Source organism: Pseudophryne corroboree, chromosome 1 (assembly GCF_028390025.1).
Source record: "Pseudophryne corroboree isolate aPseCor3 chromosome 1, aPseCor3.hap2, whole genome shotgun sequence".
NCBI lineage: Eukaryota > Metazoa > Chordata > Amphibia > Anura > Myobatrachidae > Pseudophryne > Pseudophryne corroboree.
In genome coordinates this window covers 116,811,466-116,838,386 of record NC_086444.1, presented here as the reverse complement: position 1 = coordinate 116,838,386, position 26,921 = coordinate 116,811,466, and the positions used below count along the sequence as shown (strand labels likewise).

The 26,921-nt window shown below is 47.3% G+C and overlaps 1 protein-coding gene and 20 non-coding genes across 22 annotated transcripts in view; all 21 read left to right on the top strand.

Annotated features, from left to right (window-relative positions):
- Positions 1–26,921, top strand: part of SLC38A9 (solute carrier family 38 member 9) — a 423,549-nt gene that overhangs the window by 142,325 nt on the left and 254,303 nt on the right. The window lies entirely within an intron of this gene.
- Positions 306–469, top strand: LOC134958021 (U1 spliceosomal RNA). The gene has a single exon (XR_010186834.1). It is a non-coding gene; the product is annotated as a U1 spliceosomal RNA (small nuclear RNA).
- LOC134956478 (U1 spliceosomal RNA) lies at positions 1,628–1,791 on the top strand. The gene has a single exon (XR_010186017.1). It is a non-coding gene; the product is annotated as a U1 spliceosomal RNA (small nuclear RNA).
- Positions 2,948–3,111, top strand: LOC134956456 (U1 spliceosomal RNA). Its single transcript, XR_010186016.1, has one exon. It is a non-coding gene; the product is annotated as a U1 spliceosomal RNA (small nuclear RNA).
- On the top strand, positions 4,262–4,425 carry LOC134956445 (U1 spliceosomal RNA). The gene has a single exon (XR_010186015.1). It is a non-coding gene; the product is annotated as a U1 spliceosomal RNA (small nuclear RNA).
- Positions 5,576–5,739, top strand: LOC134958015 (U1 spliceosomal RNA). Its single transcript, XR_010186833.1, has one exon. It is a non-coding gene; the product is annotated as a U1 spliceosomal RNA (small nuclear RNA).
- LOC134956434 (U1 spliceosomal RNA) lies at positions 6,889–7,052 on the top strand. Its single transcript, XR_010186014.1, has one exon. It is a non-coding gene; the product is annotated as a U1 spliceosomal RNA (small nuclear RNA).
- LOC134958010 (U1 spliceosomal RNA) lies at positions 8,211–8,374 on the top strand. Its single transcript, XR_010186830.1, has one exon. It is a non-coding gene; the product is annotated as a U1 spliceosomal RNA (small nuclear RNA).
- LOC134958005 (U1 spliceosomal RNA) lies at positions 9,533–9,696 on the top strand. Its single transcript, XR_010186829.1, has one exon. It is a non-coding gene; the product is annotated as a U1 spliceosomal RNA (small nuclear RNA).
- LOC134958000 (U1 spliceosomal RNA) lies at positions 10,855–11,018 on the top strand. The gene has a single exon (XR_010186828.1). It is a non-coding gene; the product is annotated as a U1 spliceosomal RNA (small nuclear RNA).
- On the top strand, positions 12,177–12,340 carry LOC134956423 (U1 spliceosomal RNA). Its single transcript, XR_010186013.1, has one exon. It is a non-coding gene; the product is annotated as a U1 spliceosomal RNA (small nuclear RNA).
- On the top strand, positions 13,491–13,654 carry LOC134956412 (U1 spliceosomal RNA). Its single transcript, XR_010186012.1, has one exon. It is a non-coding gene; the product is annotated as a U1 spliceosomal RNA (small nuclear RNA).
- LOC134956401 (U1 spliceosomal RNA) lies at positions 14,805–14,968 on the top strand. Its single transcript, XR_010186011.1, has one exon. It is a non-coding gene; the product is annotated as a U1 spliceosomal RNA (small nuclear RNA).
- Positions 16,119–16,282, top strand: LOC134958712 (U1 spliceosomal RNA). Its single transcript, XR_010187101.1, has one exon. It is a non-coding gene; the product is annotated as a U1 spliceosomal RNA (small nuclear RNA).
- On the top strand, positions 17,433–17,596 carry LOC134956390 (U1 spliceosomal RNA). The gene has a single exon (XR_010186010.1). It is a non-coding gene; the product is annotated as a U1 spliceosomal RNA (small nuclear RNA).
- On the top strand, positions 18,746–18,909 carry LOC134957995 (U1 spliceosomal RNA). The gene has a single exon (XR_010186827.1). It is a non-coding gene; the product is annotated as a U1 spliceosomal RNA (small nuclear RNA).
- On the top strand, positions 20,060–20,223 carry LOC134956379 (U1 spliceosomal RNA). Its single transcript, XR_010186009.1, has one exon. It is a non-coding gene; the product is annotated as a U1 spliceosomal RNA (small nuclear RNA).
- Positions 22,794–22,956, top strand: LOC134959637 (U1 spliceosomal RNA). The gene has a single exon (XR_010187636.1). It is a non-coding gene; the product is annotated as a U1 spliceosomal RNA (small nuclear RNA).
- Positions 24,107–24,270, top strand: LOC134956368 (U1 spliceosomal RNA). The gene has a single exon (XR_010186008.1). It is a non-coding gene; the product is annotated as a U1 spliceosomal RNA (small nuclear RNA).
- Positions 25,421–25,584, top strand: LOC134956357 (U1 spliceosomal RNA). Its single transcript, XR_010186007.1, has one exon. It is a non-coding gene; the product is annotated as a U1 spliceosomal RNA (small nuclear RNA).
- Positions 26,735–26,898, top strand: LOC134957986 (U1 spliceosomal RNA). Its single transcript, XR_010186824.1, has one exon. It is a non-coding gene; the product is annotated as a U1 spliceosomal RNA (small nuclear RNA).

The following is a 26,921-nucleotide window of genomic DNA, read 5'->3' as shown; positions in this document are numbered from 1 at the left end:
TTTCATGTAGAGATGAGGGTTGCAGCTACTGTAACTGTGCCAGACTGCTTTTATGACATCACGGTATGCAAATCAACCTGCTGCAGTGTGCCCTGGGAAGGATTTGCACTAGTTGTGCGCATAGTTTGGGGGTGCTTCCGGAACAGTCACCCTTCCTCCTTCCCATGTCAACGTGAAGAGATGCAGCCTCCCTGCAGTTTTTTTCTATCCCCTGCCGAGAGTTCGCTTGTCATGGATCCGGTCAACCTCCTTCACTTGACGGGGGTGTGCCCGAGCAGGGGCCCTCCTGAGCCCTAGTCCAACTCATACTTACCTGGCAGGGGAGATACCATGATCACGAAGGTGGTTCTCCCAGGGCGAGGCTCATCCATTGCACTCCGGCTGTGCTGACCCCTGCGATTTCCCCAAATGCGGGAAACTCGACTGCATAATTTGTGGTAGTGGGGGACTGCGTTCGCGCTTTCCCCTGATCATCTCTGGTAAAAGTCAGATCTTTTTGTGTGCTGCTGGTGACGTCTCCTCCTTTGCTGTTCAGCACTCTGTTCTGATCTCTTCTCCTGTGTGCTGGCTGCATGCTTCCTTGCTTTTTCGGGCCTTGTACTGTGCTTTGCATATGCAACCAATAGAGGGCGCTGCAGGACCCACACGGTTTCACTTGCTTTGTAAAGTAGGCCCCCACATTGTGTCAGATTTCAGGGGGAGAGAGGGAAAAAAACTTTGCTCCCTCATTTCATGCAGTAGCTTGTCTACTTTGTAAAACGGTAGGCCTCGCTGGGCTGCCGTAGTCTTCCTACACATAGTAAGCGTTTCAATTGAGTTGACAAAAACTAGAAGAAAGAGAGCATTTTTGGTTTGCGTGCAGATTTTGGGCAGGTGGATTGGTGGCAAAACAAAGTATTTGTCTATGGTGCTTATAAGACGGGGGACAAAAAAAATCACATTTACTTTTGGTTCACTTTCTTGAGAAATACGCTTTTTGGGCCATTTGAGCGAAACAACTTTTGACGTGTTCAAATCAGTAAAAAGACTAATGGCTTTTTTGAGACTACAAAGTCTTTTGAAAGAAAAAACAAACAAAAAAAAAAAACAAGGTATGATTTGTGCGAGTGCGGCAGGGGGATAAGAGAGAAAAAAAGACATTTAAAAAAATAAATAAATCTGTGACGACGACGTTCGGACGAGCGCTAACGTCTGAAAATGGTCTCGGTGCAAGGATGAGAAAGCCCTCAGCAGCTAGGGGGTTAAATCTCAAGCTGCCTTTTAGATTTTATTTTCCAATTTAAGAACCCATTGAGACATAGGACGGTGCACTGCCTGTCGGTTTTCATGTAGAGATGAGGGTTGCAGCTACTGTAACTGTGCCAGACTGCTTTTATGACATCACGGTATGCAAATCAACCTGCTGCAGTGTGCCCTGGGAAGGATTTGCACTAGTTGTGCGCATAGTTTGGGGGTGCTTCCGGAACAGTCACCCTTCCTCCTTCCCATGTCAACGTGAAGAGATGCAGCCTCCCTGCAGTTTTTTTCTATCCCCTGCCGAGAGTTCGCTTGTCATGGATCCGGTCAACCTCCTTCACTTGACGGGGGTGTGCCCGAGCAGGGGCCCTCCTGAGCCCTAGTCCAACTCATACTTACCTGGCAGGGGAGATACCATGATCACGAAGGTGGTTCTCCCAGGGCGAGGCTCATCCATTGCACTCCGGGTGTGCTGACCCCTGCGATTTCCCCAAATGCGGGAAACTCGACTGCATAATTTGTGGTAGTGGGGGACTGCGTTCGCGCTTTCCCCTGATCATCTCTGGTAAAAGTCAGATCTTTTTGTGTGCTGCTGGTGACGTCTCCTCCTTTGCTGTTCAGCACTCTGTTCTGATCTCTTCTCCTGTGTGCTGGCTGCATGCTTCCTTGCTTTTTCGGGCCTTGTACTGTGCTTTGCATATGCAACCAATAGAGGGCGCTGCAGGACCCACACGGTTTCACTTGCTTTGTAAAGTAGGCCCCCACATTGTGTCAGATTTCAGGGGGAGAGAGGGAAAAAAACTTTGCTCCCTCATTTCATGCAGTAGCTTGTCTACTTTGTAAAACGGTAGGCCTCGCTGGGCTGCCGTAGTCTTCCTACACATAGTAAGCATTTCAATTGAGTTGACAAAAACTAGAAGAAAGAGAGCATTTTTGGTTTGCGTGCAGATTTTGGGCAGGTGGATTGGTGGCAAAACAAAGTATTTGTCTATGGTGCTTATAAGACGGGGGACAAAAAAAATCACATTTACTTTTGGTTCACTTTCTTGAGAAATACGCTTTTTGGGCCATTTGAGCGAAACAACTTTTGACGTGTTCAAATCAGTAAAAAGACTAATGGCTTTTTTGAGACTACAAAGTCTTTTGAAAGAAAAAAAAAACAAAAAAAAAAAACAAGGTATGATTTGTGCGAGTGCGGCAGGGGGATAAGAGAAAAAAAGACATTTAAAAAAATAAATAAATCTGTGACGACGACGTTCGGACGAGCGCTAACGTCTGAAAATGGTCTCGGTGCAAGGATGAGAAAGCCCTCAGCAGCTAGGGGGTTAAATCTCAAGCTGCCTTTTAGATTTTATTTTCCAATTTAAGAAACCATTGAGACATAGGACGGTGCACTGCCTGTCGGTTTTCATGTAGAGATGAGGGTTGCAGCTACTGTAACTGTGCCTGACTGCTTTTATGACATGACGGTATGCAAATTCATCTGCTGCAGTGTGCCCTGGGAAGGATTTGCACTAGTTGTGCGCATAGTTTGGGGGTGCTTCCGGAACAGTCACCCTTCCTCCTTCCCATGTCAACGTGAAGAGATGCAGCCTCCCTGCAGTTTTTTTCTATCCCCTGCCGAGAGTTCGCTTGTCATGGATCCGGTCAACCTCCTTCACTTGACGGGGGTGTGCCCGAGCAGGGGCCCTCCTGAGCCCTAGTCCAACTCATACTTACCTGGCAGGGGAGATACCATGATCACGAAGGTGGTTCTCCCAGGGCGAGGCTCATCCATTGCACTCCGGGTGTGCTGACCCCTGCGATTTCCCCAAATGCGGGAAACTCGACTGCATAATTTGTGGTAGTGGGGGACTGCGTTCGCGCTTTCCCCTGATCATCTCTGGTAAAAGTCAGATCTTTTTGTGTGCTGCTGGTGACGTCTCCTCCTTTGCTGTTCAGCACTCTGTTCTGATCTCTTCTCCTGTGTGCTGGCTGCATGCTTCCTTGCTTTTTCGGGCCTTGTACTGTGCTTTGCATATGCAACCAATAGAGGGCGCTGCAGGACCCACACGGTTTCACTTGCTTTGTAAAGTAGGCCCCCACATTGTGTCAGATTTCAGGGGGAGAGAGGGAAAAAAACTTTGCTACCTCATTTCATGCAGTAGCTTGTCTACTTTGTAAAACGGTAGGCCTCGCTGGGCTGCCGTAGTCTTCCTACACATAGTAAGCGTTTCAATTGAGTTGACAAAAACTAGAAGAAAGAGAGCATTTTTGGTTTGCGTGCAGATTTTGGGCAGGTGGATTGGTGGCAAAACACAAAGTATTTGTCTATGGTGCTTATAAGACGGGGGACAAAAAAAAAATCACATTTACTTTTGGTTCACTTTCTTGAGAAATACGCTTTTTGGGCCATTTGGGCGAAACAACTTTTGACGTGTTCAAATCAGTAAAAAGACTAATGGCTTTTTTGAGACTACAAAGTCTTTTGAAAGAAAAAAAAAAACAAGGTATGATTTGTGCGAGTGCGGCAGGGGGATAAGAGAGAAAAAAAGACATTTAAAAAAATAAATAAATCTGTGACGACGACGTTCGGACGAGCGCTAACGTCTGAAAATGGTCTCGGTGCAAGGATGAGAAAGCCCTCAGCAGCTAGGGGGTTAAATCTCAAGCTGCCTTTTAGATTTTATTTTCCAATTTAAGAACCCATTGAGACATAGGACGGTGCACTGCCTGTCGGTTTTCATGTAGAGATGAGGGTTGCAGCTACTGTAACTGTGCCAGACTGCTTTTATGACATCACGGTATGCAAATCAACCTGCTGCAGTGTGCCCTGGGAAGGATTTGCACTAGTTGTGCGCATAGTTTGGGGGTGCTTCCGGAACAGTCACCCTTCCTCCTTCCCATGTCAACGTGAAGAGATGCAGCCTCCCTGCAGTTTTTTTCTATCCCCTGCCGAGAGTTCGCTTGTCATGGATCCGGTCAACCTCCTTCACTTGACGGGGGTGTGCCCGAGCAGGGGCCCTCCTGAGCCCTAGTCCAACTCATACTTACCTGGCAGGGGAGATACCATGATCACGAAGGTGGTTCTCCCAGGGCGAGGCTCATCCATTGCACTCCGGGTGTGCTGACCCCTGCGATTTCCCCAAATGCGGGAAACTCGACTGCATAATTTGTGGTAGTGGGGGACTGCGTTCGCGCTTTCCCCTGATCATCTCTGGTAAAAGTCAGATCTTTTTGTGTGCTGCTGGTGACGTCTCCTCCTTTGCTGTTCAGCACTCTGTTCTGATCTCTTCTCCTGTGTGCTGGCTGCATGCTTCCTTGCTTTTTCGGGCCTTGTACTGTGCTTTGCATATGCAACCAATAGAGGGTGCTGCAGGACCCACACGGTTTCACTTGCTTTGTAAAGTAGGCCCCCACATTGTGTCAGATTTCAGGGGGAGAGAGGGAAAAAAACTTTGCTCCCTCATTTCATGCAGTAGCTTGTCTACTTTGTAAAACGGTAGGCCTCGCTGGGCTGCCGTAGTCTTCCTACACATAGTAAGCGTTTCAATTGAGTTGACAAAAACTAGAAGAAAGAGAGCATTTTTGGTTTGCGTGCAGATTTTGGGCAGGTGGATTGGTGGCAAAACACAAAGTATTTGTCTATGGTGCTTATAAGACGGGGGACAAAAAAAAAATCACATTTACTTTTGGTTCACTTTCTTGAGAAATACGCTTTTTGGGCCATTTGGGCGAAACAACTTTTGACGTGTTCAAATCAGTAAAAAGACTAATGGCTTTTTTGAGACTACAAAGTCTTTTGAAAGAAAAAAAAAAACAAGGTATGATTTGTGCGAGTGCGGCAGGGGGATAAGAGAGAAAAAAAGACATTTAAAAAAATAAATAAATCTGTGACGACGACGTTCGGACGAGCGCTAACGTCTGAAAATGGTCTCGGTGCAAGGATGAGAAAGCCCTCAGCAGCTAGGGGGTTAAATCTCAAGCTGCCTTTTAGATTTTATTTTCCAATTTAAGAACCCATTGAGACATAGGACGGTGCACTGCCTGTCGGTTTTCATGTAGAGATGAGGGTTGCAGCTACTGTAACTGTGCCTGACTGCTTTTATGACATGACGGTATGCAAATTCATCTGCTGCAGTGTGCCCTGGGAAGGATTTGCACTAGTTGTGCGCATAGTTTGGGGGTGCTTCCGGAACAGTCACCCTTCCTCCTTCCCATGTCAACGTGAAGAGATGCAGCCTCCCTGCAGTTTTTTTCTATCCCCTGCCGAGAGTTCGCTTGTCATGGATCCGGTCAACCTCCTTCACTTGACGGGGGTGTGCCCGAGCAGGGGCCCTCCTGAGCCCTAGTCCAACTCATACTTACCTGGCAGGGGAGATACCATGATCACGAAGGTGGTTCTCCCAGGGCGAGGCTCATCCATTGCACTCCGGCTGTGCTGACCCCTGCGATTTCCCCAAATGCGGGAAACTCGACTGCATAATTTGTGGTAGTGGGGGACTGCGTTCGCGCTTTCCCCTGATCATCTCTGGTAAAAGTCAGATCTTTTTGTGTGCTGCTGGTGACGTCTCCTCCTTTGCTGTTCAGCACTCTGTTCTGATCTCTTCTCCTGTGTGCTGGCTGCATGCTTCCTTGCTTTTTCGGGCCTTGTACTGTGCTTTGCATATGCAACCAATAGAGGGCGCTGCAGGACCCACACGGTTTCACTTGCTTTGTAAAGTAGGCCCCCACATTGTGTCAGATTTCAGGGGGAGAGAGGGAAAAAAACTTTGCTCCCTCATTTCATGCAGTAGCTTGTCTACTTTGTAAAACGGTAGGCCTCGCTGGGCTGCCGTAGTCTTCCTACACATAGTAAGCGTTTCAATTGAGTTGACAAAAACTAGAAGAAAGAGAGCATTTTTGGTTTGCGTGCAGATTTTGGGCAGGTGGATTGGTGGCAAAACACAAAGTATTTGTCTATGGTGCTTATAAGACGGGGGACAAAAAAAAATCACATTTACTTTTGGTTCACTTTCTTGAGAAATACGCTTTTTGGGCCATTTGGGCGAAACAACTTTTGACGTGTTCAAATCAGTAAAAAGACTAATGGCTTTTTTGAGACTACAAAGTCTTTTGAAAGAAAAAAAAAAACAAGGTATGATTTGTGCGAGTGCGGCAGGGGGATAAGAGAGAAAAAAAGACATTTAAAAAAATAAATAAATCTGTGACGACGACGTTCGGACGAGCGCTAACGTCTGAAAATGGTCTCGGTGCAAGGATGAGAAAGCCCTCAGCAGCTAGGGGGTTAAATCTCAAGCTGCCTTTTAGATTTTATTTTCCAATTTAAGAACCCATTGAGACATAGGACGGTGCACTGCCTGTCGGTTTTCATGTAGAGATGAGGGTTGCAGCTACTGTAACTGTGCCTGACTGCTTTTATGACATGACGGTATGCAAATTCATCTGCTGCAGTGTGCCCTGGGAAGGATTTGCACTAGTTGTGCGCATAGTTTGGGGGTGCTTCCGGAACAGTCACCCTTCCTCCTTCCCATGTCAACGTGAAGAGATGCAGCCTCCCTGCAGTTTTTTTCTATCCCCTGCCGAGAGTTCGCTTGTCATGGATCCGGTCAACCTCCTTCACTTGACGGGGGTGTGCCCGAGCAGGGGCCCTCCTGAGCCCTAGTCCAACTCATACTTACCTGGCAGGGGAGATACCATGATCACGAAGGTGGTTCTCCCAGGGCGAGGCTCATCCATTGCACTCCGGGTGTGCTGACCCCTGCGATTTCCCCAAATGCGGGAAACTCGACTGCATAATTTGTGGTAGTGGGGGACTGCGTTCGCGCTTTCCCCTGATCATCTCTGGTAAAAGTCAGATCTTTTTGTGTGCTGCTGGTGACGTCTCCTCCTTTGCTGTTCAGCACTCTGTTCTGATCTCTTCTCCTGTGTGCTGGCTGCATGCTTCCTTGCTTTTTCGGGCCTTGTACTGTGCTTTGCATATGCAACCAATAGAGGGCGCTGCAGGACCCACACGGTTTCACTTGCTTTGTAAAGTAGGCCCCCACATTGTGTCAGATTTCAGGGGGAGAGAGGGAAAAAAACTTTGCTCCCTCATTTCATGCAGTAGCTTGTCTACTTTGTAAAACGGTAGGCCTCGCTGGGCTGCCGTAGTCTTCCTACACATAGTAAGCATTTCAATTGAGTTGACAAAAACTAGAAGAAAGAGAGCATTTTTGGTTTGCGTGCAGATTTTGGGCAGGTGGATTGGTGGCAAAACAAAGTATTTGTCTATGGTGCTTATAAGACGGGGGACAAAAAAAATCACATTTACTTTTGGTTCACTTTCTTGAGAAATACGCTTTTTGGGCCATTTGAGCGAAACAACTTTTGACGTGTTCAAATCAGTAAAAAGACTAATGGCTTTTTTGAGACTACAAAGTCTTTTGAAAGAAAAAAACAAACAAAAAAAAAAACAAGGTATGATTTGTGCGAGTGCGGCAGGGGGATAAGAGAGAAAAAAAGACATTTAAAAAAATAAATAAATCTGTGACGACGACGTTCGGACGAGCGCTAACGTCTGAAAATGGTCTCGGTGCAAGGATGAGAAAGCCCTCAGCAGCTAGGGGGTTAAATCTCAAGCTGCCTTTTAGATTTTATTTTCCAATTTAAGAACCCATTGAGACATAGGACGGTGCACTGCCTGTCGGTTTTCATGTAGAGATGAGGGTTGCAGCTACTGTAACTGTGCCAGACTGCTTTTATGACATCACGGTATGCAAATCAACCTGATGCAGTGTGCCCTGGGAAGGATTTGCACTAGTTGTGCGCATAGTTTGGGGGTGCTTCCGGAACAGTCACCCTTCCTCCTTCCCATGTCAATGTGAAGAGATGCAGCCTCCCTGCAGTTTTTTTCTATCCCCTGCCGAGAGTTCGCTTGTCATGGATCCGGTCAACCTCCTTCACTTGACGGGGGTGTGCCCGAGCAGGGGCCCTCCTGAGCCCTAGTCCAACTCATACTTACCTGGCAGGGGAGATACCATGATCACGAAGGTGGTTCTCCCAGGGCGAGGCTCATCCATTGCACTCCGGCTGTGCTGACCCCTGCGATTTCCCCAAATGCGGGAAACTCGACTGCATAATTTGTGGTAGTGGGGGACTGCGTTCGCGCTTTCCCCTGATCATCTCTGGTAAAAGTCAGATCTTTTTGTGTGCTGCTGGTGACGTCTCCTCCTTTGCTGTTCAGCACTCTGTTCTGATCTCTTCTCCTGTGTGCTGGCTGCATGCTTCCTTGCTTTTTCGGGCCTTGTACTGTGCTTTGCATATGCAACCAATAGAGGGCGCTGCAGGACCCACACGGTTTCACTTGCTTTGTAAAGTAGGCCCCCACATTGTGTCAGATTTCAGGGGGAGAGAGGGAAAAAAACTTTGCTCCCTCATTTCATGCAGTAGCTTGTCTACTTTGTAAAACGGTAGGCCTCGCTGGGCTGCCGTAGTCTTCCTACACATAGTAAGCATTTCAATTGAGTTGACAAAAACTAGAAGAAAGAGAGCATTTTTGGTTTGCGTGCAGATTTTGGGCAGGTGGATTGGTGGCAAAACAAAGTATTTGTCTATGGTGCTTATAAGACGGGGGACAAAAAAAATCACATTTACTTTTGGTTCACTTTCTTGAGAAATACGCTTTTTGGGCCATTTGAGCGAAACAACTTTTGACGTGTTCAAATCAGTAAAAAGACTAATGGCTTTTTTGAGACTACAAAGTCTTTTGAAAGAAAAAACAAACAAAAAAAAAAAACAAGGTATGATTTGTGCGAGTGCGGCAGGGGGATAAGAGAGAAAAAAAGACATTTAAAAAAATAAATAAATCTGTGACGACGACGTTCGGACGAGCGCTAACGTCTGAAAATGGTCTCGGTGCAAGGATGAGAAAGCCCTCAGCAGCTAGGGGGTTAAATCTCAAGCTGCCTTTTAGATTTTATTTTCCAATTTAAGAACCCATTGAGACATAGGACGGTGCACTGCCTGTCGGTTTTCATGTAGAGATGAGGGTTGCAGCTACTGTAACTGTGCCCGACTGCTTTTATGACATCACGGTATGCAAATCAACCTGCTGCAGTGTGCCCTGGGAAGGATTTGCACTAGTTGTGCGCATAGTTTGGGGGTGCTTCCGGAACAGTCACCCTTCCTCCTTCCCATGTCAACGTGAAGAGATGCAGCCTCCCTGCAGTTTTTTTCTATCCCCTGCCGAGAGTTCGCTTGTCATGGATCCGGTCAACCTCCTTCACTTGACGGGGGTGTGCCCGAGCAGGGGCCCTCCTGAGCCCTAGTCCAACTCATACTTACCTGGCAGGGGAGATACCATGATCACGAAGGTGGTTCTCCCAGGGCGAGGCTCATCCATTGCACTCCGGCTGTGCTGACCCCTGCGATTTCCCCAAATGCGGGAAACTCGACTGCATAATTTGTGGTAGTGGGGGACTGCGTTCGCGCTTTCCCCTGATCATCTCTGGTAAAAGTCAGATCTTTTTGTGTGCTGCTGGTGACGTCTCCTCCTTTGCTGTTCAGCACTCTGTTCTGATCTCTTCTCCTGTGTGCTGGCTGCATGCTTCCTTGCTTTTTCGGGCCTTGTACTGTGCTTTGCATATGCAACCAATAGAGGGCGCTGCAGGACCCACACGGTTTCACTTGCTTTGTAAAGTAGGCCCCCACATTGTGTCAGATTTCAGGGGGAGAGAGGGAAAAAAACTTTGCTCCCTCATTTCATGCAGTAGCTTGTCTACTTTGTAAAACGGTAGGCCTCGCTGGGCTGCCGTAGTCTTCCTACACATAGTAAGCATTTCAATTGAGTTGACAAAAACTAGAAGAAAGAGAGCATTTTTGGTTTGCGTGCAGATTTTGGGCAGGTGGATTGGTGGCAAAACAAAGTATTTGTCTATGGTGCTTATAAGACGGGGGACAAAAAAAATCACATTTACTTTTGGTTCACTTTCTTGAGAAATACGCTTTTTGGGCCATTTGAGCGAAACAACTTTTGACGTGTTCAAATCAGTAAAAAGACTAATGGCTTTTTTGAGACTACAAAGTCTTTTGAAAGAAAAAACAAACAAAAAAAAAAAACAAGGTATGATTTGTGCGAGTGCGGCAGGGGGATAAGAGAGAAAAAAAGACATTTAAAAAAATAAATAAATCTGTGACGACGACGTTCGGACGAGCGCTAACGTCTGAAAATGGTCTCGGTGCAAGGATGAGAAAGCCCTCAGCAGCTAGGGGGTTAAATCTCAAGCTGCCTTTTAGATTTTATTTTCCAATTTAAGAACCCATTGAGACATAGGACGGTGCACTGCCTGTCGGTTTTCATGTAGAGATGAGGGTTGCAGCTACTGTAACTGTGCCAGACTGCTTTTATGACATCACGGTATGCAAATCAACCTGCTGCAGTGTGCCCTGGGAAGGATTTGCACTAGTTGTGCGCATAGTTTGGGGGTGCTTCCGGAACAGTCACCCTTCCTCCTTCCCATGTCAACGTGAAGAGATGCAGCCTCCCTGCAGTTTTTTTCTATCCCCTGCCGAGAGTTCGCTTGTCATGGATCCGGTCAACCTCCTTCACTTGACGGGGGTGTGCCCGAGCAGGGGCCCTCCTGAGCCCTAGTCCAACTCATACTTACCTGGCAGGGGAGATACCATGATCACGAAGGTGGTTCTCCCAGGGCGAGGCTCATCCATTGCACTCCGGCTGTGCTGACCCCTGCGATTTCCCCAAATGCGGGAAACTCGACTGCATAATTTGTGGTAGTGGGGGACTGCGTTCGCGCTTTCCCCTGATCATCTCTGGTAAAAGTCAGATCTTTTTGTGTGCTGCTGGTGACGTCTCCTCCTTTGCTGTTCAGCACTCTGTTCTGATCTCTTCTCCTGTGTGCTGGCTGCATGCTTCCTTGCTTTTTCGGGCCTTGTACTGTGCTTTGCATATGCAACCAATAGAGGGCGCTGCAGGACCCACACGGTTTCACTTGCTTTGTAAAGTAGGCCCCCACATTGTGTCAGATTTCAGGGGGAGAGAGGGAAAAAAACTTTGCTCCCTCATTTCATGCAGTAGCTTGTCTACTTTGTAAAACGGTAGGCCTCGCTGGGCTGCCGTAGTCTTCCTACACATAGTAAGCGTTTCAATTGAGTTGACAAAAACTAGAAGAAAGAGAGCATTTTTGGTTTGCGTGCAGATTTTGGGCAGGTGGATTGGTGGCAAAACAAAGTATTTGTCTATGGTGCTTATAAGACGGGGGACAAAAAAAATCACATTTACTTTTGGTTCACTTTCTTGAGAAATACGCTTTTTGGGCCATTTGAGCGAAACAACTTTTGACGTGTTCAAATCAGTAAAAAGACTAATGGCTTTTTTGAGACTACAAAGTCTTTTGAAAGAAAAAACAAACAAAAAAAAAAAACAAGGTATGATTTGTGCGAGTGCGGCAGGGGGATAAGAGAGAAAAAAAGACATTTAAAAAAATAAATAAATCTGTGACGACGACGTTCGGACGAGCGCTAACGTCTGAAAATGGTCTCGGTGCAAGGATGAGAAAGCCCTCAGCAGCTAGGGGGTTAAATCTCAAGCTGCCTTTTAGATTTTATTTTCCAATTTAAGAACCCATTGAGACATAGGACGGTGCACTGCCTGTCGGTTTTCATGTAGAGATGAGGGTTGCAGCTACTGTAACTGTGCCAGACTGCTTTTATGACATCACGGTATGCAAATCAACCTGCTGCAGTGTGCCCTGGGAAGGATTTGCACTAGTTGTGCGCATAGTTTGGGGGTGCTTCCGGAACAGTCACCCTTCCTCCTTCCCATGTCAACGTGAAGAGATGCAGCCTCCCTGCAGTTTTTTTCTATCCCCTGCCGAGAGTTCGCTTGTCATGGATCCGGTCAACCTCCTTCACTTGACGGGGGTGTGCCCGAGCAGGGGCCCTCCTGAGCCCTAGTCCAACTCATACTTACCTGGCAGGGGAGATACCATGATCACGAAGGTGGTTCTCCCAGGGCGAGGCTCATCCATTGCACTCCGGGTGTGCTGACCCCTGCGATTTCCCCAAATGCGGGAAACTCGACTGCATAATTTGTGGTAGTGGGGGACTGCGTTCGCGCTTTCCCCTGATCATCTCTGGTAAAAGTCAGATCTTTTTGTGTGCTGCTGGTGACGTCTCCTCCTTTGCTGTTCAGCACTCTGTTCTGATCTCTTCTCCTGTGTGCTGGCTGCATGCTTCCTTGCTTTTTCGGGCCTTGTACTGTGCTTTGCATATGCAACCAATAGAGGGCGCTGCAGGACCCACACGGTTTCACTTGCTTTGTAAAGTAGGCCCCCACATTGTGTCAGATTTCAGGGGGAGAGAGGGAAAAAAACTTTGCTACCTCATTTCATGCAGTAGCTTGTCTACTTTGTAAAACGGTAGGCCTCGCTGGGCTGCCGTAGTCTTCCTACACATAGTAAGCGTTTCAATTGAGTTGACAAAAACTAGAAGAAAGAGAGCATTTTTGGTTTGCGTGCAGATTTTGGGCAGGTGGATTGGTGGCAAAACACAAAGTATTTGTCTATGGTGCTTATAAGACGGGGGACAAAAAAAAAATCACATTTACTTTTGGTTCACTTTCTTGAGAAATACGCTTTTTGGGCCATTTGGGCGAAACAACTTTTGACGTGTTCAAATCAGTAAAAAGACTAATGGCTTTTTTGAGACTACAAAGTCTTTTGAAAGAAAAAAAAAAACAAGGTATGATTTGTGCGAGTGCGGCAGGGGGATAAGAGAGAAAAAAAGACATTTAAAAAAATAAATAAATCTGTGACGACGACGTTCGGACGAGCGCTAACGTCTGAAAATGGTCTCGGTGCAAGGATGAGAAAGCCCTCAGCAGCTAGGGGGTTAAATCTCAAGCTGCCTTTTAGATTTTATTTTCCAATTTAAGAACCCATTGAGACATAGGACGGTGCACTGCCTGTCGGTTTTCATGTAGAGATGAGGGTTGCAGCTACTGTAACTGTGCCAGACTGCTTTTATGACATCACGGTATGCAAATCAACCTGCTGCAGTGTGCCCTGGGAAGGATTTGCACTAGTTGTGCGCATAGTTTGGGGGTGCTTCCGGAACAGTCACCCTTCCTCCTTCCCATGTCAACGTGAAGAGATGCAGCCTCCCTGCAGTTTTTTTCTATCCCCTGCCGAGAGTTCGCTTGTCATGGATCCGGTCAACCTCCTTCACTTGACGGGGGTGTGCCCGAGCAGGGGCCCTCCTGAGCCCTAGTCCAACTCATACTTACCTGGCAGGGGAGATACCATGATCACGAAGGTGGTTCTCCCAGGGCGAGGCTCATCCATTGCACTCCGGGTGTGCTGACCCCTGCGATTTCCCCAAATGCGGGAAACTCGACTGCATAATTTGTGGTAGTGGGGGACTGCGTTCGCGCTTTCCCCTGATCATCTCTGGTAAAAGTCAGATCTTTTTGTGTGCTGCTGGTGACGTCTCCTCCTTTGCTGTTCAGCACTCTGTTCTGATCTCTTCTCCTGTGTGCTGGCTGCATGCTTCCTTGCTTTTTCGGGCCTTGTACTGTGCTTTGCATATGCAACCAATAGAGGGTGCTGCAGGACCCACACGGTTTCACTTGCTTTGTAAAGTAGGCCCCCACATTGTGTCAGATTTCAGGGGGAGAGAGGGAAAAAAACTTTGCTCCCTCATTTCATGCAGTAGCTTGTCTACTTTGTAAAACGGTAGGCCTCGCTGGGCTGCCGTAGTCTTCCTACACATAGTAAGCGTTTCAATTGAGTTGACAAAAACTAGAAGAAAGAGAGCATTTTTGGTTTGCGTGCAGATTTTGGGCAGGTGGATTGGTGGCAAAACACAAAGTATTTGTCTATGGTGCTTATAAGACGGGGGACAAAAAAAAAATCACATTTACTTTTGGTTCACTTTCTTGAGAAATACGCTTTTTGGGCCATTTGGGCGAAACAACTTTTGACGTGTTCAAATCAGTAAAAAGACTAATGGCTTTTTTGAGACTACAAAGTCTTTTGAAAGAAAAAAAAAAACAAGGTATGATTTGTGCGAGTGCGGCAGGGGGATAAGAGAGAAAAAAAGACATTTAAAAAAATAAATAAATCTGTGACGACGACGTTCGGACGAGCGCTAACGTCTGAAAATGGTCTCGGTGCAAGGATGAGAAAGCCCTCAGCAGCTAGGGGGTTAAATCTCAAGCTGCCTTTTAGATTTTATTTTCCAATTTAAGAACCCATTGAGACATAGGACGGTGCACTGCCTGTCGGTTTTCATGTAGAGATGAGGGTTGCAGCTACTGTAACTGTGCCTGACTGCTTTTATGACATGACGGTATGCAAATTCATCTGCTGCAGTGTGCCCTGGGAAGGATTTGCACTAGTTGTGCGCATAGTTTGGGGGTGCTTCCGGAACAGTCACCCTTCCTCCTTCCCATGTCAACGTGAAGAGATGCAGCCTCCCTGCAGTTTTTTTCTATCCCCTGCCGAGAGTTCGCTTGTCATGGATCCGGTCAACCTCCTTCACTTGACGGGGGTGTGCCCGAGCAGGGGCCCTCCTGAGCCCTAGTCCAACTCATACTTACCTGGCAGGGGAGATACCATGATCACGAAGGTGGTTCTCCCAGGGCGAGGCTCATCCATTGCACTCCGGGTGTGCTGACCCCTGCGATTTCCCCAAATGCGGGAAACTCGACTGCATAATTTGTGGTAGTGGGGGACTGCGTTCGCGCTTTCCCCTGATCATCTCTGGTAAAAGTCAGATCTTTTTGTGTGCTGCTGGTGACGTCTCCTCCTTTGCTGTTCAGCACTCTGTTCTGATCTCTTCTCCTGTGTGCTGGCTGCATGCTTCCTTGCTTTTTCGGGCCTTGTACTGTGCTTTGCATATGCAACCAATAGAGGGCGCTGCAGGACCCACACGGTTTCACTTGCTTTGTAAAGTAGGCCCCCACATTGTGTCAGATTTCAGGGGGAGAGAGGGAAAAAAACTTTGCTCCCTCATTTCATGCAGTAGCTTGTCTACTTTGTAAAACGGTAGGCCTCGCTGGGCTGCCGTAGTCTTCCTACACATAGTAAGCGTTTCAATTGAGTTGACAAAAACTAGAAGAAAGAGAGCATTTTTGGTTTGCGTGCAGATTTTGGGCAGGTGGATTGGTGGCAAAACACAAAGTATTTGTCTATGGTGCTTATAAGACGGGGGACAAAAAAAAAATCACATTTACTTTTGGTTCACTTTCTTGAGAAATACGCTTTTTGGGCCATTTGGGCGAAACAACTTTTGACGTGTTCAAATCAGTAAAAAGACTAATGGCTTTTTTGAGACTACAAAGTCTTTTGAAAGAAAAAAAAAAACAAGGTATGATTTGTGCGAGTGCGGCAGGGGGATAAGAGAGAAAAAAAGACATTTAAAAAAATAAATAAATCTGTGACGACGACGTTCGGACGAGCGCTAACGTCTGAAAATGGTCTCGGTGCAAGGATGAGAAAGCCCTCAGCAGCTAGGGGGTTAAATCTCAAGCTGCCTTTTAGATTTTATTTTCCAATTTAAGAACCCATTGAGACATAGGACGGTGCACTGCCTGTCGGTTTTCATGTAGAGATGAGGGTTGCAGCTACTGTAACTGTGCCAGACTGCTTTTATGACATCACGGTATGCAAATCAACCTGCTGCAGTGTGCCCTGGGAAGGATTTGCACTAGTTGTGCGCATAGTTTGGGGGTGCTTCCGGAACAGTCACCCTTCCTCCTTCCCATGTCAACGTGAAGAGATGCAGCCTCCCTGCAGTTTTTTTCTATCCCCTGCCGAGAGTTCGCTTGTCATGGATCCGGTCAACCTCCTTCACTTGACGGGGGTGTGCCCGAGCAGGGGCCCTCCTGAGCCCTAGTCCAACTCATACTTACCTGGCAGGGGAGATACCATGATCACGAAGGTGGTTCTCCCAGGGCGAGGCTCATCCATTGCACTCCGGCTGTGCTGACCCCTGCGATTTCCCCAAATGCGGGAAACTCGACTGCATAATATGTGGTAGTGGGGGACTGCGTTCGCGCTTTCCCCTGATCATCTCTGGTAAAAGTCAGATCTTTTTGTGTGCTGCTGGTGACGTCTCCTCCTTTGCTGTTCAGCACTCTGTTCTGATCTCTTCTCCTGTGTGCTGGCTGCATGCTTCCTTGCTTTTTCGGGCCTTGTACTGTGCTTTGCATATGCAACCAATAGAGGGCGCTGCAGGACCCACACGGTTTCACTTGCTTTGTAAAGTAGGCCCCCACATTGTGTCAGATTTCAGGGGGAGAGAGGGAAAAAAACTTTGCTCCCTCATTTCATGCAGTAGCTTGTCTACTTTGTAAAACGGTAGGCCTCGCTGGGCTGCCGTAGTCTTCCTACACATAGTAAGCGTTTCAATTGAGTTGACAAAAACTAGAAGAAAGAGAGCATTTTTGGTTTGCGTGCAGATTTTGGGCAGGTGGATTGGTGGCAAAACACAAAGTATTTGTCTATGGTGCTTATAAGACGGGGGACAAAAAAAAAATCACATTTACTTTTGGTTCACTTTCTTGAGAAATACGCTTTTTGGGCCATTTGGGCGAAACAACTTTTGACGTGTTCAAATCAGTAAAAAGACTAATGGCTTTTTTGAGACTACAAAGTCTTTTGAAAGAAAAAACAAAACAAGGTATGATTTGTGCGAGTGCGGCAGGGGGATAAGAGAGAAAAAAAGACATTTAAAAAAATAAATAAATCTGTGACGACGACGTTCGGACGAGCGCTAACGTCTGAAAATGGTCTCGGTGCAAGGATGAGAAAGCCCTCAGCAGCTAGGGGGTTAAATCTCAAGCTGCCTTTTAGATTTTATTTTCCAATTTAAGAACCCATTGAGACATAGGACGGTGCACTGCCTGTCGGTTTTCATGTAGAGATGAGGGTTGCAGCTACTGTAACTGTGCCTGACTGCTTTTATGACATGACGGTATGCAAATTCATCTGCTGCAGTGTGCCCTGGGAAGGATTTGCACTAGTTGTGCGCATAGTTTGGGGGTGCTTCCGGAACAGTCACCCTTCCTCCTTCCCATGACAACGTGAAGAGATGCAGCCTCCCTGCAGTTTTTTTCTATCCCCTGCCGAGAGTTCGCTTGTCATGGATCCGGTCAACCTCCTTCACTTGACGGGGGTGTGCCCGAGCAGGGGCCCTCCTGAGCCCTAGTCCAACTCATACTTACCTGGCAGGGGAGATACCATGATCACGAAGGTGGTTCTCCCAGGGCGAGGCTCATCCATTGCACTCCGGGTGTGCTGACCCCTGCGATTTCCCCAAATGCGGGAAACTCGACTGCATAATTTGTGGTAGTGGGGGACTGCGTTCGCGCTTTCCCCTGATCATCTCTGGTAAAAGTCAGATCTTTTTGTGTGCTGCTGGTGACGTCTCCTCCTTTGCTGTTCAGCACTCTGTTCTGATCTCTTCTCCTGTGTGCTGGCTGCATGCTTCCTTGCTTTTTCGGGCCTTGTACTGTGCTTTGCATATGCAACCAATAGAGGGCGCTGCAGGACCCACACGGTTTCACTTGCTTTGTAAAGTAGGCCCCCACATTGTGTCAGATTTCAGGGGGAGAGAGGGAAAAAAACTTTGCTCCCTCATTTCATGCAGTAGCTTGTCTACTTTGTAAAACGGTAGGCCTCGCTGGGCTGCCGTAGTCTTCCTACACATAGTAAGCGTTTCAATTGAGGCGGCGAAAACTAGAAGAAAAAGAGCATTTTTGGTTTGCGTGCAGATTTTGGGCAGGTGGATTGGTGGCAAAACACAAAGTATTTGTCTATGGTGCTTATAAGACGGGGACAAAAAAAAATCACATTTACTTTTGGTTCACTTTCTTGAGAAATACGCTTTTTGGGCCATTTGGGCGAAACAACTTTTGACGTGTTCAAATCAGTAAAAAGACTAATGGCTTTTTTGAGACTACAAAGTCTTTTGAAAGAAAAAAAAAAACAAGGTATGATTTGTGCGAGTGCGGCAGGGGGATAAGAGAGAAAAAAAGACATTTAAAAAAATAAATAAATCTGTGACGACGACGTTCGGACGAGCGCTAACGTCTGAAAATGGTCTCGGTGCAAGGATGAGAAAGCCCTCAGCAGCTAGGGGGTTAAATCTCAAGCTGCCTTTTAGATTTTATTTTCCAATTTAAGAACCCATTGAGACATAGGACGGTGCACTGCCTGTCGGTTTTCATGTAGAGATGAGGGTTGCAGCTACTGTAACTGTGCCAGACTGCTTTTATGACATCACGGTATGCAAATCAACCTGCTGCAGTGTGCCCTGGGAAGGATTTGCACTAGTTGTGCGCATAGTTTGGGGGGTGCTTCCGGAACAGTCACCCTTCCTCCTTCCCATGTCAACGTGAAGAGATGCAGCCTCCCTGCAGTTTTTTTCTATCCCCTGCCGAGAGTCCGCTTGTCATGGATCCGGTCAACCTCCTTCACTTGACGGGGGTGTGCCCGAGCAGGGGCCCTCCTGAGCCCTAGTCCAACTCATACTTACCTGGCAGGGGAGATACCATGATCACGAAGGTGGTTCTCCCAGGGCGAGGCTCATCCATTGCACTCCGGCTGTGCTGACCCCTGCGATTTCCCCAAATGCGGGAAACTCGACTGCATAATTTGTGGTAGTGGGGGACTGCGTTCGCGCTTTCCCCTGATCATCTCTGGTAAAAGTCAGATCTTTTTGTGTGCTGCTGGTGACGTCTCCTCCTTTGCTGTTCAGCACTCTGTTCTGATCTCTTCTCCTGTGTGCTGGCTGCATGCTTCCTTGCTTTTTCGGGCCTTGTACTGTGCTTTGCATATGCAACCAATAGAGGGCGCTGCAGGACCCACACGGTTTCACTTGCTTTGTAAAGTAGGCCCCCACATTGTGTCAGATTTCAGGGGGAGAGAGGGAAAAAAACTTTGCTCCCTCATTTCATGCAGTAGCTTGTCTACTTTGTAAAACGGTAGGCCTCGCTGGGCTGCCGTAGTCTTCCTACACATAGTAAGCGTTTCAATTGAGTTGACAAAAACTAGAAGAAAGAGAGCATTTTTGGTTTGCGTGCAGATTTTGGGCAGGTGGATTGGTGGCAAAACACAAAGTATTTGTCTATGGTGCTTATAAGACGGGGGACAAAAAAAAAATCACATTTACTTTTGGTTCACTTTCTTGAGAAATACGCTTTTTGGGCCATTTGGGCGAAACAACTTTTGACGTGTTCAAATCAGTAAAAAGACTAATGGCTTTTTTGAGACTACAAAGTCTTTTGAAAGAAAAAAAAAAACAAGGTATGATTTGTGCGAGTGCGGCAGGGGGATAAGAGAGAAAAAAAGACATTTAAAAAAATAAATAAATCTGTGACGACGACGTTCGGACGAGCGCTAACGTCTGAAAATGGTCTCGGTGCAAGGATGAGAAAGCCCTCAGCAGCTAGGGGGTTAAATCTCAAGCTGCCTTTTAGATTTTATTTTCCAATTTAAGAAACCATTGAGACATAGGACGGTGCACTGCCTGTCGGTTTTCATGTAGAGATGAGGGTTGCAGCTACTGTAACTGTGCCTGACTGCTTTTATGACATGACGGTATGCAAATTCATCTGCTGCAGTGTGCCCTGGGAAGGATTTGCACTAGTTGTGCGCATAGTTTGGGGGTGCTTCCGGAACAGTCACCCTTCCTCCTTCCCATGTCAACGTGAAGAGATGCAGCCTCCCTGCAGTTTTTTTCTATCCCCTGCCGAGAGTTCGCTTGTCATGGATCCGGTCAACCTCCTTCACTTGACGGGGGTGTGCCCGAGCAGGGGCCCTCCTGAGCCCTAGTCCAACTCATACTTACCTGGCAGGGGAGATACCATGATCACGAAGGTGGTTCTCCCAGGGCGAGGCTCATCCATTGCACTCCGGGTGTGCTGACCCCTGCGATTTCCCCAAATGCGGGAAACTCGACTGCATAATTTGTGGTAGTGGGGGACTGCGTTCGCGCTTTCCCCTGATCATCTCTGGTAAAAGTCAGATCTTTTTGTGTGCTGCTGGTGACGTCTCCTCCTTTGCTGTTCAGCACTCTGTTCTGATCTCTTCTCCTGTGTGCTGGCTGCATGCTTCCTTGCTTTTTCGGGCCTTGTACTGTGCTTTGCATATGCAACCAATAGAGGGTGCTGCAGGACCCACACGGTTTCACTTGCTTTGTAAAGTAGGCCCCCACATTGTGTCAGATTTCAGGGGGAGAGAGGGAAAAAAACTTTGCTCCCTCATTTCATGCAGTAGCTTGTCTACTTTGTAAAATGGTAGGCCTCGCTGGGCTGCCGTAGTCTTCCTACACATAGTAAGCGTTTCAATTGAGTTGACAAAAACTAGAAGAAAGAGAGCATTTTTGGTTTGCGTGCAGATTTTGGGCAGGTGGATTGGTGGCAAAACACAAAGTATTTGTCTATGGTGCTTATAAGACGGGGGACAAAAAAAAAATCACATTTACTTTTGGTTCACTTTCTTGAGAAATACGCTTTTTGGGCCATTTGGGCGAAACAACTTTTGACGTGTTCAAATCAGTAAAAAGACTAATGGCTTTTTTGAGACTACAAAGTCTTTTGAAAGAAAAAAAAAAACAAGGTATGATTTGTGCGAGTGCGGCAGGGGGATAAGAGAGAAAAAAAGACATTTAAAAAAATAAATAAATCTGTGACGACGACGTTCGGACGAGCGCTAACGTCTGAAAATGGTCTCGGTGCAAGGATGAGAAAGCCCTCAGCAGCTAGGGGGTTAAATCTCAAGCTGCCTTTTAGATTTTATTTTCCAATTTAAGAACCCATTGAGACATAGGACGGTGCACTGCCTGTCGGTTTTCATGTAGAGATGAGGGTTGCAGCTACTGTAACTGTGCCAGACTGCTTTTATGACATCACGGTATGCAAATCAACCTGCTGCAGTGTGCCCTGGGAAGGATTTGCACTAGTTGTGCGCATAGTTTGGGGGTGCTTCCGGAACAGTCACCCTTCCTCCTTCCCATGTCAACGTGAAGAGATGCAGCCTCCCTGCAGTTTTTTTCTATCCCCTGCCGAGAGTTCGCTTGTCATGGATCCGGTCAACCTCCTTCACTTGACGGGGGTGTGCCCGAGCAGGGGCCCTCCTGAGCCCTAGTCCAACTCATACTTACCTGGCAGGGGAGATACCATGATCACTAGTCATGGGCAAAGTGATTCACTGAACTGAGTTGAGACACATGACTCAGTTCAGTGAAGTGTCTCGAGTCAGTGTCTCGGCACATGAGTCATGACTCATTTGTAGTGGAATGTGTTGCAGAGACTGCACATGAATCAGTGAGTTGCCAGTGCTGGAGGATCAGTGCTGGACTCATGGAGTTATTCAGCTGCAGTGATTGTGCAGTGTATCTGGGGGATGCAGCTGCAGTGATTGTGCAGTGTATCTGGGGGGATGCAGCTGCTTATGCACTGATTGTTAATAATATATTGACATAGATTCACTGTTATGTTGATATATTATTAATAAGCACTTATTGCATACTAGTTACAGAATATGCACATTACTTCTGGCTGAGGAGAGAAAGCGTAAAGGCCCGTACACACTGGTCGATGTATCGGCCGTTCTCTTGAACGGCCGATACATCGCGGGACCGTCGGCCAGTGTGTACGGGCGATACGTCTGTGAACTCCGTCGTTCACAGACGTATCGCGTCGGCCGCACAGCACAGCCGACAGCCAATATATCTAACGATATATTGGCCCGTCGCTGTGTGTGTACGGGGCGGTCGTCCGACCGCCCGTACACATGCTGCGGCGGCCGGCGGTGATTGACAGGTGAACTGGGCAGGCGCGAGCGCCCGCCCGCCCAGTTCATGACGTCAGTCCCCCGACGGATCGGGCTGTGTGTATGCACAGCACACTGCCCGATCCGTACACAGATATATCTGCAGATCAATTGATCTGCAGATATATCTAATAGTGTGTACCCACCTTAACAGCCATGAAACACATCATTCAGTCTGTAACTAAACCAAATAAAAACATTTTTTATTTTATTTTGCATACTTTGCTAATTAATATTTTAGGTGGGCTTTTTTTTAGGTGGCCTTGGATTTATTATATTATCTACTATCTAGCCTCCAGGAATTTGCCACCCACAATCACATTGAGCAGGAACAGTGAGTTGAGAACACTGTACCACAGGGGCTCCACCTCCTGCAGGCTTATGCTGCATGAATCAGATCCATCCACTGAGTCACTGAGTCTACACAGTGTACAACTGTCTCAACTCACTGGCAGACTCAGGATGAATCATGATTCATGACATGACTCAGGCACAGCAGCACAGCACTCACTGACTGGTGAGTCGTGACTGCTCCCTCCCCCCTCCCACTGGGTGTCACCTGGTATAGCCTCTGGCCAATCACAGCTAAAGACACTCAGCAGCAGAACACACTGACTGAAGGACACACTGAGTTTCCTCCCTCTGGCTGAGAGATGCTGCTGCTGCAGCTGTCTCGACTCGTGAAACAGTGAGTGACTCGAATCATTCACACTTCCTGATGATTCGAGTCACTGTGTTGAGACAGTGAGTCAGTAGCCATCTCTAATGATCACGAAGGTGGTTCTCCCAGGGCGAGGCTCATCCATTGCACTCCGGGTGTGCTGACCCCTGCGATTTCCCCAAATGCGGGAAACTCGACTGCATAATTTGTGGTAGTGGGGGACTGCGTTCGCGCTTTCCCCTGATCATCTCTGGTAAAAGTCAGATCTTTTTGTGTGCTGCTGGTGACGTCTCCTCCTTTGCTGTTCAGCACTCTGTTCTGATCTCTTCTCCTGTGTGCTGGCTGCATGCTTCCTTGCTTTTTCGGGCCTTGTACTGTGCTTTGCATATGCAACCAATAGAGGGCGCTGCAGGACCCACACGGTTTCACTTGCTTTGTAAAGTAGGCCCCCACATTGTGTCAGATTTCAGGGGGAGAGAGGGAAAAAAACTTTGCTCCCTCATTTCATGCAGTAGCTTGTCTACTTTGTAAAACGGTAGGCCTCGCTGGGCTGCCGTAGTCTTCCTACACATAGTAAGCGTTTCAATTGAGTTGACAAAAACTAGAAGAAAGAGAGCATTTTTGGTTTGCGTGCAGATTTTGGGCAGGTGGATTGGTGGCAAAACACAAAGTATTTGTCTATGGTGCTTATAAGACGGGGGACAAAAAAAAAAATCACATTTACTTTTGGTTCACTTTCTTGAGAAATACGCTTTTTGGGCCATTTGGGCGAAACAACTTTTGACGTGTTCAAATCAGTAAAAAGACTAATGGCTTTTTTGAGACTACAAAGTCTTTTGAAAGAAAAAAAAAACAAGGTATGATTTGTGCGAGTGCGGCAGGGGGATAAGAGAGAAAAAAAGACATTTAAAAAAATAAATAAATCTGTGACGACGACGTTCGGACGAGCGCTAACGTCTGAAAATGGTCTCGGTGCAAGGATGAGAAAGCCCTCAGCAGCTAGGGGGTTAAATCTCAAGCTGCCTTTTAGATTTTATTTTCCAATTTAAGAACCCATTGAGACATAGGACGGTGCACTGCCTGTCGGTTTTCATGTAGAGATGAGGGTTGCAGCTACTGTAACTGTGCCAGACTGCTTTTATGACATCACGGTATGCAAATCAACCTGCTGCAGTGTGCCCTGGGAAGGATTTGCACTAGTTGTGCGCATAGTTTGGGGGTGCTTCCGGAACAGTCACCCTTCCTCCTTCCCATGTCAACGTGAAGAGATGCAGCCTCCCTGCAGTTTTTTTCTATCCCCTGCCGAGAGTTCGCTTGTCATGGATCCGGTCAACCTCCTTCACTTGACGGGGGTGTGCCCGAGCAGGGGCCCTCCTGAGCCCTAGTCCAACTCATACTTACCTGGCAGGGGAGATACCATGATCACGAAGGTGGTTCTCCCAGGGCGAGGCTCATCCATTGCACTCCGGGTGTGCTGACCCCTGCGATTTCCCCAAATGCGGGAAACTCGACTGCATAATTTGTGGTAGTGGGGGACTGCGTTCGCGCTTTCCCCTGATCATCTCTGGTAAAAGTCAGATCTTTTTGTGTGCTGCTGGTGACGTCTCCTCCTTTGCTGTTCAGCACTCTGTTCTGATCTCTTCTCCTGTGTGCTGGCTGCATGCTTCCTTGCTTTTTCGGGCCTTGTACTGTGCTTTGCATATGCAACCAATAGAGGGCGCTGCAGGACCCACACGGTTTCACTTGCTTTGTAAAGTAGGCCCCCACATTGTGTCAGATTTCAGGGGGAGAGAGGGAAAAAAACTTTGCTCCCTCATTTCATGCAGTAGCTTGTCTACTTTGTAAAACGGTAGGCCTCGCTGGGCTGCCGTAGTCTTCCTACACATAGTAAGCGTTTCAATTGAGTTGACAAAAACTAGAAGAAAGAGAGCATTTTTGGTTTGCGTGCAGATTTTGGGCAGGTGGATTGGTGGCAAAACACAAAGTATTTGTCTATGGTGCTTATAAGACGGGGGACAAAAAAAAAATCACATTTACTTTTGGTTCACTTTCTTGAGAAATACGCTTTTTGGGCCATTTGGGCGAAACAACTTTTGACGTGTTCAAATCAGTAAAAAGACTAATGGCTTTTTTGAGACTACAAAGTCTTTTGAAAGAAAAAAAAAAACAAGGTATGATTTGTGCGAGTGCGGCAGGGGGATAAGAGAGAAAAAAAGACATTTAAAAAAATAAATAAATCTGTGACGACGACGTTCGGACGAGCGCTAACGTCTGAAAATGGTCTCGGTGCAAGGATGAGAAAGCCCTCAGCAGCTAGGGGGTTAAATCTCAAGCTGCCTTTTAGATTTTATTTTCCAATTTAAGAAACCATTGAGACATAGGACGGTGCACTGCCTGTCGGTTTTCATGTAGAGATGAGGGTTGCAGCTACTGTAACTGTGCCTGACTGCTTTTATGACATGACGGTATGCAAATTCATCTGCTGCAGTGTGCCCTGGGAAGGATTTGCACTAGTTGTGCGCATAGTTTGGGGGTGCTTCCGGAACAGTCACCCTTCCTCCTTCCCATGTCAACGTGAAGAGATGCAGCCTCCCTGCAGTTTTTTTCTATCCCCTGCCGAGAGTTCGCTTGTCATGGATCCGGTCAACCTCCTTCACTTGACGGGGGTGTGCCCGAGCAGGGGCCCTCCTGAGCCCTAGTCCAACTCATACTTACCTGGCAGGGGAGATACCATGATCACGAAGGTGGTTCTCCCAGGGCGAGGCTCATCCATTGCACTCCGGGTGTGCTGACCCCTGCGATTTCCCCAAATGCGGGAAACTCGACTGCATAATTTGTGGTAGTGGGGGACTGCGTTCGCGCTTTCCCCTGATCATCTCTGGTAAAAGTCAGATCTTTTTGTGTGCTGCTGGTGACGTCTCCTCCTTTGCTGTTCAGCACTCTGTTCTGATCTCTTCTCCTGTGTGCTGGCTGCATGCTTCCTTGCTTTTTCGGGCCTTGTACTGTGCTTTGCATATGCAACCAATAGAGGGCGCTGCAGGACCCACACGGTTTCACTTGCTTTGTAAAGTAGGCCCCCACATTGTGTCAGATTTCAGGGGGAGAGAGGGAAAAAAACTTTGCTCCCTCATTTCATGCAGTAGCTTGTCTACTTTGTAAAACGGTAGGCCTCGCTGGGCTGCCGTAGTCTTCCTACACATAGTAAGCGTTTCAATTGAGTTGACAAAAACTAGAAGAAAGAGAGCATTTTTGGTTTGCGTGCAGATTTTGGGCAGGTGGATTGGTGGCAAAACACAAAGTATTTGTCTATGGTGCTTATAAGACGGGGGACAAAAAAAAAATCACATTTACTTTTGGTTCACTTTCTTGAGAAATACGCTTTTTGGGCCATTTGGGCGAAACAACTTTTGACGTGTTCAAATCAGTAAAAAGACTAATGGCTTTTTTGAGACTACAAAGTCTTTTGAAAGAAAAAAAAAACAAGGTATGATTTGTGCGAGTGCGGCAGGGGGATAAGAGAGAAAAAAAGACATTTAAAAAAATAAATAAATCTGTGACGACGACGTTCGGACGAGCGCTAACGTCTGAAAATGGTCTCGGTGCAAGGATGAGAAAGCCCTCAGCAGCTAGGGGGTTAAATCTCAAGCTGCCTTTTAGATTTTATTTTCCAATTTAAGAACCCATTGAGACATAGGACGGTGCACTGCCTGTCGGTTTTCATGTAGAGATGAGGGTTGCAGCTACTGTAACTGTGCCCGACTGCTTTTATGACATCACGGTATGCAAATCAACCTGCTGCAGTGTGCCCTGGGAAGGATTTGCACTAGTTGTGCGCATAGTTTGGGGGTGCTTCCGGAACAGTCACCCTTCCTCCTTCCCATGACAACGTGAAGAGATGCAGCCTCCCTGCAGTTTTTTTTCTATCCCCTGCCGAGAGTTCGCTTGTCATGGATCCGGTCAACCTCCTTCACTTGACGGGGGTGTGCCCGAGCAGGGGCCCTCCTGAGCCCTAGTCCAACTCATACTTACCTGGCAGGGGAGATACCATGATCACGAAGGTGGTTCTCCCAGGGCGAGGCTCATCCATTGCACTCCGGCTGTGCTGACCCCTGCGATTTCCCCAAATGCGGGAAACTCGACTGCATAATTTGTGGTAGTGGGGGACTGCGTTCGCGCTTTCCCCTGATCATCTCTGGTAAAAGTCAGAT